Consider the following 11,715-nt stretch of genomic DNA (forward strand, 5'->3'; position numbering starts at 1 on the left):
TTTAGGGTTGCAGATTCACATCAATATACCCTATAATTGAATATGCAACTAAACTATATAAATCTTATAGGTGTCGCCCAAAACTAAAGGCGAGGAAAGAAACTTTTCTCAGCTCCGGGGGAAAAAAAACTAGAGATCGACTTTTCAACTCACAACATTAGTTTGTAATAGCTGTGCAGTTACAAAATTGACCTAGTGGTATTGATTTAGTGATTAAAAGGAGAATGAGAAAAAAAAAGATCGTAAATTCAAATCTTTTTCAATAATAAAATGCTAATAAGTTAAGACTTATTAATATTGACCGATAAGAACAAAAACTAAAGCTGGGCTGATCAAATGCATTTATTCACTACCCATTTCGGTGACCTGTGAAGGCTTGGACTAACATAACAGTAAGATTACCCTATTAATTATACGACTTAAAGTCACATGTTGAAATCCTAAAAACAACATTCTTGTTTATTGGAATAAGGCTAGATATATATACCTATTTTTAGCTTCCCTAAATCTTACAATTACAAAGTGAAAATATGCATAAATTGCCATTAATTTTATTAATTTTTTGTATTCTAAGTCACAGGTTCAAATCATATAAATATTAAATAGTCTCGTTATTTACAGAAATAAAGTTACATACATCTGTGTAATAATAAAAGAAAAGTTGCATACATGTACTTCTATTAACTGAGTCTCAGGAATTTAACTGTCCTTATTTTACTTAATGCACTTTGGCAACCAGAGGAAGCATAAAACTAGCTGGCATGTAACTAACGAAAAAAAAGAAGAAAACAGAAGCTAATTAATGGCAACAGTATCAAAGACCAACCCTTAATCAAAAGAACAGTTATGCACGATGCAAAAGTGCAATTACCTCATTATCTTGTAGCAGCTCCTCCATTTCTCCAGCAAAACAATGTATTTTGAATCAAAATCATCATACTCTCTAATTAATCATAAAATAATTAATGAAGTAATAACAACATGAGTAGTTAAGCACCATATAAAAGTAGCAGCAGATCGATCAAAGAACGATTTGACTAAACAGAGACATGAAAACTAACAAACGTGTGTGCAGATTTCCGATCCCTACCAGTATATGCTGCCGTATTTTGCATACTTATTTTTCTGACAAAAAGAAATTTTAATTTGACGAATTATAAATCGAATATAGAATTTTTGAAACAATTCTCAATTCCCAATCTAAACAATATGATAATACATAGTAACATCAAATAAATGCGTTGTTTGCCTTTAATTCCATTTGATCCTTCTTTGGAAACATAAGAAAAGACAGCGCATATGAAAGCAAATTAAATTAACGAACTTTTAACATTGAAAATTTATACTGCTCCTCAAAGTCTCCTTTTCAATTCTCCTACTTCTCACGAAATATTTGAAATAGTGTACGTGCTTGTTTTGGGAAAGCATGAATTGTTTTTAGAGGTGAAGTTGAAAACTTTTGCAAATCAAATATTCAGAGTCAGGACACAATCAACAGTATGAGCAACTCTTATACCAAAAATGTGATTTTATAGTATATATACGCCAGAAACAATTGTGTCTGCCTAAATACAAAATAAAGGGTGGGGATTTTAGATGAATGCTTATTATATGGCCGCACATGAAATCCTAAAATTAGTGGTAAATTAACATAAGTTTTGCTGTAAAATGAAAAGAGCTATATAATTCTTTTGGTATAACAAAACAAACTGTTATATGTATATAATTTCAAGCTGATGGTTTGAGAAATTCCTTTAAGTTGATTCTCCAAACTTGCAATCATATTAGTTTTTATTTATTTAAGGTAATTAAAAAATATCATAGTTAATCTTCCAAACCTGTTTTAATTTTATTAAATTAGTCCACAAAAAAATTAAAATATCATTATATTCATATCCTTATGAAAAAATAAAGTGGTATATAGGACCTAAAAGAATATTTGAAAGACTAATTTGATGACAAATAAAATCTTTTGGCGAAACAAATTTTAGTGATAAAATTTTAAAAGATTAACATATATAATAATGGTTTTAAATTATTGATGTAATAATTTGAAGCCAAAGTTTTTCTACAAAACTTTAATGTCATAATTAATGTATGTAACAAACTTTATACGACAAATATGAAGATTTACTGGTACTTCTATTCTAAATCTGCTGCCTCAAAGAGATAAGATAACATCGAATCACATGTTCGGTTATACAACTAGCTAGTTGAAGATAGTATATATAAAGCTATTTACGAACAGTTTGCTACCTTGTTTGCATTTATCTCACTTTGCTCCCCCACTTTCTTTAAATTCCATTTGTGATCAGACAAAGCCAAGAAAATATCTTAATTTAGTGAGCAAGAACATAAGAAACGTATAGGAGTATTAAAAAACAATATATCCTTAACCTCATTGAGATCACACCAAGCTTAATATATAGGAAAGTCTTCAACTGCTGCTATAAATTAAATGTGTCACAAAAACTTACATTGTGCAATTACCTGGATATAGAAACCAGAAATACCATAAGAAAAATATATAAATAAAATAAAAGCTCAAACTACAAATAAGTGCATGCCAAATGTCCAAAACTATGCAACAACATTAGCTTTTTGTTAAACTATAACAATTAGAGAAATTGAAATCCATAATTAAAGTTAAGTTCCTCAACTTCACATCTATGATCTATGTATGGCAAAGGCATATGATTCTCCCAACCCTTCTCCAAAATTTTCTTTTGATAATAAATTTGATGGCAACACTATGTAAAATCAAATCTGACTTATCTGTTGTCTTTTTTTATGCTGTCTATGTGTTACCTATTAAAATTATAATACATAATAGTTGTGTTAATATTTAATGGTGATATTTAATTTTAAAAATTATAAAAACGATATAATTTTAAAGGATAATATAAGAACAGCATAGAATCCTAATCAACCAAAACTATGTACTCAAAAGGACAATTAATAGAGCTCAAACTTATTGATCATACCCTGTCAGTCTATCCTCCTCGATCTTACGGATTCCTCTGAAAAACTAAGAACGAGGTGATGGCGTCGAGCCCAGATCTACAATAATCACACTTCATAATCCTCTAGCTAAATAATATAAACTATATCAGAAGAGCTTACCACTAGCTGCATATTGTGAATTCAAATTTCAGAAAATAAAAACTTAAACCATATACAGTTGATACATATATAGACTCTTATTTCCTGTGGCCAAAAAGAAATTTAACTGCACACATAAATCCAATAAATATTGTAGGTATATAGACCTATCCACCAGCCGATACAGCTTCTCATATCAATATTGCAAATTGCAATTCACTTCCTTTATTAGCAATAATAATAAGAATAAGAATAAGAATAATGCAACCATCAATACCTAATAATAAATTTTCTAATTAAGACAAACAATTAAATACACATATTTTATATATACCTATATCCACTCCAGTATAAGTTGTATCCGTTGTGCACCATCTTTCTTTTCCTCAAAATCTTCCTTCTGCTGAAAAAACTGCTAAAACTGCAATCTAGTAACTTCGAAACTGTATAAAGTGGCCAAAAATTAGTACGGCATTGACAAGTAAAGGGGAAAAGACATAGGAGGGGGGTTTCTATGCGCAGAAGATAGGGTTACAGACACAAAGGGGCAATTAGAGAGATGCGAGTACGTGTCCGATCGGAAGAATTGGTATAATATTATTCAATGTTAACTGTGTCTGTGAGAGTTACTGGTTAGCATAATATGGTTATTTATAAGTTACAGTACAACTTGACATGTTGGTTTGTTATTTTCAATGCTACTCATAGCTGTTGTACGGAAATTCAAGAAGATCTCAAATTCTCAAATCTCTATGATGAAGTAAGATCAACATGGAAGTAAAGAAAAAGTTTAGAACATATTAATATTTCATGAATAAATTACAAAAATGTAACCAGTAATATTAGGGGAACCTATAATTGAAAAAACGAATACAATTAATTATAAATTAAAAATGATTTTAAGTTTTTGGTTGAAATGACGAGTAAAAGTGAAGAAGCCCCACATTATATATATGATGTGGTAGAAAAGATTTACACACTTAGAGAATGTTTGGATACATTAGAATCACATTGAATGAAAAAATCATATTTTCTAAAGAAAAAATGTTAAAGTAATTCTGTTATAACTTTTATTTAAAAATTTGTTGGTGTTAGATTCAACTATTTCTTAAACAAACATTTAATGTATGTCTAAATTTTAAGTTAGATGTAAGTAACAAATTTGTTTGGATTGTGATCTCCACAATATTATACTCTCGTATTTCTCAATATCTTCAAGTAAATTAATTAATTAAATGTGATTAGTTATCAAATCTTTTACGGCAACTTGTATGATAGTCAATTTTGCGTGAGATATATTCTCTCAATATTTCCTATATCGACCTCTCCATCACTTATTTATTTTTTATTTTTAATAATTAGTGATACAATATTTTCCAATTTTATCCTTTATATTTCTGAAAATGTTGTTATACATAAATAAACTGAGGAAAATCGTATAATACAACCGTATGAATACTTTAGGATCTACAATTTAATTTGGTTTAAATAAGTAATTGTTAATCCTTAAAATATGTCATTTTTTTGTTTTAATCTCTATAAAAAGTTTATTCAGTTTTAAATTGAAATTAAGATTAAATCAAATCTAATCAAAATCAAGTAGTGGATTCCTATCCTGTTTTCTACTCGGAAGAATTTGGGCTGTATAGACGCGTCACGTACGTATTCAACATGTACAATAGATATATAGTACTAGTAGCAGAAAGGGTCAACGAGGTGGAAGGGAATTTTAGGAAAACGTTAAAATTAATCATGGGAGCTAAACAATAAACCAAACAATGCAAAACAAAAATAGACAAGATGATGTGAGAAACTGAAACAACCAAGAAAAAAAAGCCAAAGAAATTAAATACTTACATGCATGTATGCCCTGTTCTTAGTGAAGCCACTCCTGGTTTTAGATACAGAGCATGGTCAATATTCACTAACTAAGAAGGCAGAGATGGTAGAGACTAGAGAGTTTGTAGCATGATCGAGGATCTCTCATATACTTAATTGGTGCGTCAAAGTGAATTGATTAAGGTAGCTATAGCAGCCTTAATTTTGTGAGTTAGCTAGAGACAGAACACTATGGTACGTTTGTATGAATTTGAAATTGGCAAGAGGGAGATGGATGCATGAATGCATCTAGCTATTGAGTGAAAAGTGAACAAAATGCATGGAATGATAGAGTGGCACTATTGCAGGACTTTTGTGTGTCCAGGTACATTTTTTGGCTCATGGTTCGGTACGCCAGCGCTGACGTCTTAAGCAACTTGCTTTCTAAATTTATATCTATGAGAAAGAACAAAGGAAAAAGAAATCCCAAATTGAGTAATGTTAATGAAACTTTGTGATTAAATCAAAATATAATTTTTTTTTACATTATTATCGTATAATTAGTAAATATTTGTTTTTTCAAAGGGGATTGGTTCATATTTGAACGTTTATAGACTGTTTTTTAATTATTATTAATTCAACCCATTTAAATTACTCAAAAAATAAATTTAAATTAATATGTAAGGCCCTAAATTATTTGATAATTTTTTTATTAAATTCCTAAACTATTATTTTTTCAATTGAATCATTGAATTTGTATTTATTTTTTTAATTGAATCATTTCATCTAATTATCTAATCAGGTGTGTGAATATACATCAAAGTTGTTTTAGGATGAAACTTTGAAGAAAATTTATAGTAATAAAATCTTCAATGGTTTAGATGAGTATAATTATGAATATATAATTACATTATTATTTTAGTTTAATATTTTATAATATTTGTATATATCAATAATGTTTATTATAAGTTTTTATGTTACCATAGATAATTTGTTCTTATTATTTATCATTATTAAAAATGTTATATTTGAGTGAAAATTTACACCATGTTTATAGAATTAAACGTGCATAGTATCATGGGTTCGAATTAATATTAGTATAAGTCTTCAAATAAATTAATCAAGAACCGCATTATTGAATGGGGTATTTCATATTGTTACTTGTTACAAATTTAAAATAATTTATTAAAATTACAGTTTTGTTATTGATGTAAAAAAATGTGTCGTTGATGTATTATTAATTTTTTAATATCATTAAATGTTAGAACATTTAACTCATTATATTTTATTAAGTCTATTAATATAGTTCAACGGAAATTAGCTTTATTTTTTATTAAATGCATTGATATAATAATATTTATTTTATCAGTATGAATGGAAGATAATTTCAAAAAAATTATAATAATTTATGTGTCTTATTTAACCAATTAAGTTATTGACATATAACCATCGATGATGATAACATTTTATTAGTTTTCTTTACTATTATAGTATTATTGTATTTCGATTAAATTTTAAATTTTAAATTAAATCCTTTGATATTACTACTTTCGGTGTATTCATGAATATTGACGACCGAATAGACAAATACCGTAAAGTTGCTCCCCGCGACTTATCTTAACGTAAGTCTTCGAGCTTGTGGCTCAATACCGCAACCTTTCCAGGTTTTTTATTCGTGTCATTTTCTTTTATTTTTTAATAGGCAAATGAAACTTATATATTAAGATAGCAGCAGAAGAAGTGCGAAGATATCAGGTACTTAGAATATCGCATATACATGCTCTGCAAATAGACAAATAACCCCAACAAAATATGATCCAAAAAAAATGTTCAAAAGCCTAGTATAAAATAAACAAACTCCTGTAGCTTACTATACCCAGGAACAATTGCATACATTAAGCTTCAGACTTTGCTACCCGACCCACTTCCATTTTAAATTTCCAAATTTATGGAACCAACCCCGAATTTGTGGATCATTTGGTTGAGTATATTATAAATTTTTATTTCTATAAGTTGATATTTTTTAAATTTTTGTCTTTACAAGTTTTTTATTTTTTAAATTTTGGTTCAAGTTGTTTTTTTAATTCTAGTCCTTTCAGATTTTAATTTTTTTATTTTTAATCATTGTAAGTTCACGCTCACAAGGATGAAAATTTTAAAAACATAAATTTAGAGGACCAAAATTTAAAAAAAAAACATAAACTTAAAAAGACTAAAAATAAACAAAATAATTTACAAAAATAAAAATTTAAAAATATAAACTTATAAAGACTTAAAAAAAACTTACCGTGATCAAAATCAAAAGAATATCAACTTAATAAAAAAAGAAACATATTTAAATCTAAATTTTTATGCTTCTTACAAATAAATAAATAAAAAATGATATGTCGTAAGAGAGATCACCGTAACCAAACATCGAAAGGAAGCAAATCGTCAAAAGCGTGGACCCAACACGACAGGCCTCGTCGATGTCATTAAGGTTTCCTGCCTCCATCAACGATTCTCACAACTTCAACTCCCACCGCATTGTTGGGATGGTATCATACTTTCTTTTCTTCTCACGTGAAAATAGGTTAAAATATGTAACTAATAATTCTATGTATCACTTGTGTTAAGTGAACAAAGGTTAAATTAAAACAGTTGAAAGAGAAGCCATTCTTAAGAAAGAATTGAAGTCAACAATTTTTTTTATAAAAAAAAAGTAAAAAAGAGATAGATGGAGGAAAAGTCAAGTCAATTACACACTTGGTAGTCATTTAATTCTTCAATGAAAATTTATGGCCGGAAATTTTTCACAGCTGGACCAAGCTGAAATATTAATAGCAGGTTCAAATCATTTAATTCTTCAATTTCCACAGTCAGACTAGTAATTTGTGGCTTATATTAGCATGAGTTATTCTCTTTAAACACTAGCTCTCAAATTGTAAGTATTAATTAAGATGTTTAGTTGAATGGATTAGACAGGATGTGAGAATTATTATAAACTGTCATTTTTTTATTATTCTTATGAATAAAAAAGTTTAAATATTAACACTAAAGTTGCATTGTCTCGGTAAAAAAAAAATAAGATTGTCTAATTTATTTCTAATAAAAATAAAGTTAAACAACCTCATCAAACTTTATTAGTATAATTCTCTTACATACTTTTAAGATGATTAATGGTAGGTATTAATTTATTAAGTGTGGTGGGGTTGATTAACCCATTTTTTACTTTTAGGATAAATAAACAGCCCCATTGCCAGTTTAATTGATGGTTAGCAATATATATATATATATATATATATATATATATATATATATATATATATATATATATATATATATATATATATAACAAAATGTTTAGATAATTTGGATTTTAGGAATTCATTAGAATTATGATAGACCTCAAGGCTCAAAGAACGTAAATGAAAGTACTTATCAATTATTCATCAATAAAATTATCACATCTACTACAAGAATCGAACTCAGATTCTTTTTGGGATATGAGTTTATTTTTTACCAACAAAATCAACCTTTATTGGTCAATTTGTATTATTAGTTTGAACTTATTTGTATTCCTTTTAATCATGAGATAATTTGGATTTTAGGAACTCACTAGAGTTAGGATAGACCTCAAGTCTTTAAAAATGCAAACGGAGGTATTTATTGATTACTCTTCGATAAAATTCTCACATCGACGGAAAGAGTCGAACTCACGTCCTTTATAGGATATGAGTTTATTTTTTACCAACAAAACCAACCTTTATTGATCAATTTGTATTATTAGTTTGGACTTATTTGTATTCCTTTTAATCACCGGTAGATCCAACAAAACTAACAAATTAAAACTTGTCAATAAAAAATAGTTTTAATTTATTGATATAAAGGATTCATGATTTTTACCTCTCATTTTTTACATTAAAATTTTAACATTTCTTGTTAATTTTTAAAGGATCTCCTTAACCAATGCTCTCTTAAGGAACTAAAAAGGAAAAACATTTACTCTAAAAGCCATAGGAGAGCGCAAAAATGATCATAGACAGTAATGTGAGTCCCAGGGTAAAGCAACTAAAGTCCTTGCTTTAGGCCTCCAAAAAAAATTAGGCCTAAAAAAATATATATTAATAATTATAAGACTCATATTTTCTTATAATACCTATAAAAAATAATACATAAAAAATATAGTTTTAATTTTCAGTAAGATCCATAATTTCATTATTTAGTTTCCACTTAAAATTAATTACTCATTGATTCTAATTAATTATTTTGTCTCTTGATTGACTAGGTCTCTCAATATGAAATATCAATTTTTATTAAAATTAATTTAAAATCGATCTCTTTTCTTATTTTCTCTAATTACCTAAATTAATCCAAAAAGTCGGTCTTTATTCTCTCCCAAATTAGTTGATATATCACTCTCATTCTCATTTATACTCTATGTAATTCTATGTTCGTGCAGATTATTTCTTTCTTTATTCTCATTTGATTAAGTACGCTTATTGATTTTTTTTCTCAATATTCCTTGTTTTGCTTTTGATTTGTGGCTTAACTTTGCTGCTCCTGTTATTCACACTTTAGGTATTACACATGTTATTTTAATAATTCTTTTATTCATTTGGCTAAATTATTTGAATCATTTATGCTCTTTTTTACCTTTTGAAATACGATTGTAATTTTTATAATTTTTTATAATTCATTTCTGGTATTATTTTTTATTAATTTCATGAAATTCTAAAATATTTTTGTTTTACATTTACTAGTTTTGGAGTTCAGGGAACATTGGGGTAAAATATCTCAACTCAAAGAAGTATATAAAGCAATCCATTTGTAAGTTGGCAATCAGGTTTTATTGTTCTAACATTTTTTCATCATCTTGATTTATAATTTTTATTTTTTTTATATTAGTTACTTTATTTCAAAATGTCAACTCAAAAATTTGAATTTTGTTATTCAAAACTTAAAAAAAAAAAAGAATTGATGCTTTAATTGAATCACAAAAAGGGGTTCATTGAATGATTTATCAAAACAGATAAAAATAAATTTAAAAATATAGGAAATTGCTGGTTGAATGAACAAGTTAACAATATAAAAATTGATGAAAATGAAAATAAAGAAAAAGTATTAGCTAATGAACAAGTTAACAATGTAGTAATTAATGAAAATGAAGATAGCGAATAAGTATTATTAGTTAACGAACAAGATTATATTGATTTCCAAACTCAAAATAAAAGGAAGAAGAAATTAATAAATTAAAAGAAACAACTATTAAAAATATATATGATCCAAGTCAATGGATAAATATTAGTAAAAGTTTGAGAGATATATTAGTAGAAAAAGGTCCTATTAAAATTACTAATATAGATTTTCCTAAGGATGAATTCTCAAGGTACCTTTTTCATCATTTTACATTCATAAGTTATCTAATGATGAACAAGATGAAAAAAAATGGTTAATTTATTCTCAAGATTTGGATAAAGTCTTTTGTTAAAATTGAGTAAAATTAATGATGATCTTAAAATAAAAAATGAAGCTGATAATAAAAAGTTACAATCAAAAGATATGGGTATAGATATTGCTATAGAACAATTGAAAGATCTTATTTCTTTTTTTGAAACATATAGAGAAGATGGATTTGAAAATGTTATAATTTTTCCCAAAGACATTGCTACTGAAATGGATATAGAACCTAAGTTTCATGAAAAACGTGTTATTTGTAAAAAAAAAAAAAAACAATTTGATGAGAATATTGATAATGAAGTTGTAAAATTGCCTAAAGAATCATTTAAAATTGATTACTTCTTGTATATAATAGATCAAACAATTACCACATTAGAAAATAGATTTGAACAATTTAAAATATATGAAGATATTTTGATTTTTTATTTAGCATTAAGAAATCGAAGTTTTTCGATAGTAATAATTTAAAAGAATATTGTTTTAACCTTAAACGTTCATTAAAACATAATAATTACTCGAATATTGATGAATTATATTTATTTATAGAACTAAAAATTGTAAGAAAGATTATGCAAGTAGAAAATGATATACCGATTGACATACTTAATTATATAAAAAGAATTGATTCTTTTCGAAATGCTTTTATTGTTTATAGAATAATGTTAACAATTATTGTATTGCTTTGGTGAAAAAAAATTTCAAAATTAAAATTAATTAAATCTTATTTAAGATCAATAATGTCTCAAGAGAGATTGAATGAATTAGTTTTTATATCGATTGAAAAAAAATATTAAAGAAAATCAATTATAATAAATTAATAAAAAAATTTGCATCCTTAAAAACTGGAAAAATAAATTTTCAATAAAAATATACATATTTTAAAAAATATTAATTTTTTTTTCAAAAAACAATATTAGACTAAAAAATACCTTATTTTAAAATTCGTTTTAGACCTCTATATATGTTAGGCCAACTCTGATAGATAGTGTAATTTTTCGCATCCTAACAAAAGTATTTCTACTTTAAAGTCCTTAACCAGTGTTTTAAAACCATTGGTTAATATTTATAATTTTTAAAATATACTATTTTTTTATTGCTCCTCACTAATTGTTGTGATTGGACAATTATGTAAATACTGTATCCATTCCAGGACTATTTGCCATATTGAACGTTGAGTTAGGAAAGTTATGACCAGAAATCACGACTTTAATTATGGCAAGTCGTTCTATAAAAAATAGCGTACAATAAATTTATCTCAACTCATTTACCAAAATGAGACATAGTAAAATTAATATTAAAAAACTATTACAAAGTCGATCGTCATTATGGTTCATATTACTATTGTAAGTTACATCA

General features: G+C 26.5%; 1 long non-coding RNA gene across 1 annotated transcript; it reads right to left on the minus strand.

Moving 5' to 3' along the window:
• Window positions 1-2,094: 2,094 nt before the first annotated feature.
• On the minus strand, window positions 2,095-5,235 carry LOC114398463. Its single transcript, XR_003663602.1, has 4 exons — window positions 4,960-5,235; window positions 3,437-3,545; window positions 2,985-3,090; window positions 2,095-2,490 (listed from the first exon to the last, which is right to left on the minus strand). It is a non-coding gene; the product is annotated as an uncharacterized LOC114398463 (long non-coding RNA).
• Window positions 5,236-11,715: the final 6,480 nt, after the last annotated feature.

This window comes from Glycine soja, chromosome 19, assembly GCF_004193775.1.
Source record: "Glycine soja cultivar W05 chromosome 19, ASM419377v2, whole genome shotgun sequence".
Lineage (NCBI taxonomy): Eukaryota > Viridiplantae > Streptophyta > Magnoliopsida > Fabales > Fabaceae > Glycine > Glycine soja.